Below are 3,289 nucleotides of genomic sequence, written 5' to 3'. Positions count from 1 at the left end.
TACTGGTTGCTTTTTAGTTGTGAAATTTATGCAACCTCCCGGGGTCTGTTTCTTCTTTAAAGTGGGGTTAATAGGGAACTGGGTGTGCTGACTCACATTGGTAATCCCAGCTACTCAGGAGGCAAAGATCAGGAAGATGGAGGATCACAGCCAGCTGGGAGAAAGTGTTAGCAAGACCTTACCTCAACCAACAAGCTGGGTGGCTTGCACCTGGGATTGCAGTTGCAGCAGAAATATAATAGGAGGATCATGGTCCAGGCTAGCCCTATCAGAAACATAGAGCCTATCTCAAAAATAACCCAAGCGTGGCTCATGTGCTTGGTAAGCATGAAGTCCTGAGTTCAAACCTCAGTACCTCCAAGAAGTGGGAATAATAGGAAAATCAACATAAGAATCAGATATCTAGGTGCTCTTATGACTGCTGGTTGGCTTCAAAGCTAGCTGGGAGAGAGCACACAAAAAGGAGTATTGCTGGTAGAAGTAACATGGGCAGGGGGCAGGGGGCCGGGTACCCGTGGCTCATGCCTGTAATCCTAGCTACTCAGGACGCTGAGATCTGAGGCTTGTGGTAAGACTCTTATCTCCAATTAACCACCAGAAAACTGGAGGTGGCTCTGTGTCTCAAAGTGGTAGAGCGCTAGCCTTGAGTGAAAAAGCTCAGGGACAGCACCCAGGCCCTGAGTTCAAGCCCCACTACTAACAATAAAAAGAGATGGACCTTGGCCAGCCAGATCCTCTGCTTTGGAGAATGGAGCTTCCACTTAGCGGCTATGTGGCCTTGAGAAAGCCACATGACATTTCTGTGCCTCCTTTTCTTCTCTGTGAAATGTAGGTACTAAGAGCACCTTCAGGGTGTTCTGAATTAGTAAGTGTAAAACTCTTAGAGCTATGCCTGCTCCTGGCGAGTGTTCCATGGAAGTCCATGGAAGGCTTGTGTGTTCTGTTCTGGTTCAAGTGTGCAAGATGCATTGTTACCACTGAGGTAGGCAGCTGGTGATTGACTGCCTTTGATTTTGCCCTCTTTGGAGGTCATTTGACCTGTATATGGAGGCAGGGCAGGGATGAATCTGATTGGTAGCAGGCACATACGACCTTCTCCAGACTTTAGGGGCAGGAGTCCTTAGAGACATCCTTTGGAACGGGTATGGTGTCATCTGCTTCAATTCCCAGGAGGAGGCCAGCCTGGGCTACAGAGTGGGTTCAAAGCCAACTTGGCTATGTAGTGAGACACAGTCTCCACAAACCAAACCATAGAGAGAAAGAGAGAGAAATCTACTGGATGGCAAGTCACTCTGCAGCATCTACTGAGCACCTGTGGCTTAGGTGGCACCACTGCCTGCCCTCCAGAGGGGTCAGGGACGCCTCAGGCTGCCATACTGAATATGCTCTGGGTGTGGGTATTGCCAGGGACTGAACTTCAGAGTCAGAAGAGTCCAAGATGGGCTCCAAGGCCTCTTGAGGAAGGTGGGGCGTCCTCGGGAGCTTGGAGGGCTGAAGGTGTGGGGTTGGCCGAGCGGAGGGAGGAGGCCAGGGCAAAGGACAGGCAGTCACTGCAAAGCGGGCAGCAAGCTCAAAGGCATTCAGTTCATTTCAGTTCATTCAGTTATTCATTTGTTAGCTTCCCACAGACAAACTAAAGGTGTATGCTCTCTCAGTGGTACTGGGGATTGAGTCCACGGCCTTGAGCTTGCTAGGCAGGAACTTTTACCACTGAACCATGCCTCAGTCCTAAAGCCATACTTTCTAGCAATGCTCTGCACTCAACACAGGCTGATTTGCTAATTATTTTTCTATTCCTTGTTCAAATTCCTTTTTTTTTTTTTTTTTGGTCAGTCATGGGGCTTGAACTCTGGGCCTGGGCTCTGTCCCTGAGCTCTTCAGCTCAAGTGTTCTACCCCTTGAACCACAGCGCCGCTTCTGATTTTTCTGGTGGTTTGTTGGAGATAAGAGTCTCACAGACTTTCCTGCCCAGGCTGGCTTTAAACCACAGTCCTCAGCGCTCAGCCTAAGTAGCTAGGATTACTACAGGCATGAGCCACCGGCCCCCGGCAATCCAAATTCCTTTCAAATTGGTCTCATTCCACTCAAGAAAAAGCATCACTGGGGTGCTAGAATGTCTTTACCACCACTGGAATTCTCACTCCTCCTTTGTAACCTGGAGAGCTGGTCTGTAGCAACAAGTGTGGAGGCTTTGTGGCCTTGCCCTGCTTTCTTTGTTCTCATCTATGCAACAACTTTTCCATTGTGGAAAAAGGTGTTCTCTGTTTCTGAGAGTGGAATAAGATTTCCTTTAAAATCGAACACACACACACACACATATATACATATATACATATATATATATATATATATATATATATATTTGTCTCTTGCTATGGTCTTGGTCACTGAGGTCTCTTCAACAATGAAGAGGGGAGCCTGGGAAGGTGGCTCAGTGGTAGAGTGCTTGCCTAGCATGCATGAAGCCCTGGGTTTGATTCCTCAGTACCACATACACAGAAAAAGCTGGAAGTAGTGCTGTGGCTCAAGTGGTAGAGAGCTAGCCTTAAGCAAAAGAAGCTCAGGGACAGTGCGCAGGCCCTGAGTTCAAGCCCCAGGACTGGCAAAAAGGAAGAGGCACCGGGTGGTCCTTGGTGGTGAGGCCTGAGCCCTTCCTCCGGGCTTCCAGCTGCCACCATGTCCCTACTGCCACCCACAACACATGTGCTGGACACGGTGGGGGGCTGGAGGGGTTGGGAGGGAGCGGCTGAGAGCCACACCATCCTCCCAAGATCTGTTCAGATCTGTGAGCAGGGCTGCTGTCTAGAATGGGAGGGCAGACCCCCTTTATTCTCATCTGGGGGTGGTGGCTGGGGGGCCATCTGATACAATAGGGTTTATATCTCAGCCAGTCTTAAATGGCAAGTTTCCATTCCCGATCTAATACAAGTTCTGTGGCTATTGGGTTTCCGAAGTATGACATTCGAAGAGAAACCTTAGGAGTGTCATAGAAACTTGAGTGGCTGAGGGTTTTGAAAGCCATTTGGGAGGAAAACCAGGATTAAGACAGCAAGGACAGCACTCTGCTGGCCGCTGGACCACAGGCGACAGGGCGGGGCGGCTGTGTGAGTCCGGTCCTCAGGCACTGTCTGGAGAGCACCGTGACGATCCGGGTTGAGTGAAGAGGAGTTCCAATCTGAAACCTACTGGGAGGCTTGGAAGCACCCCGAGTCTCCCAGTGACTGCACTACTGTGCACCCAGCCCTGTGAGTGCCGGGGCTTGAGAAGAGAAGCAGTATGGCCCTGTCAC

The sequence above is a fragment of the Dipodomys merriami genome, unplaced genomic scaffold (genome assembly GCF_024711535.1).
Source record: "Dipodomys merriami isolate MVZ:Mamm:240054 unplaced genomic scaffold, mDipMer1.0.p SCAF_198, whole genome shotgun sequence".
NCBI lineage: Eukaryota > Metazoa > Chordata > Mammalia > Rodentia > Heteromyidae > Dipodomys > Dipodomys merriami.
Note: the sequence above shows the minus strand (reverse complement) of the source record.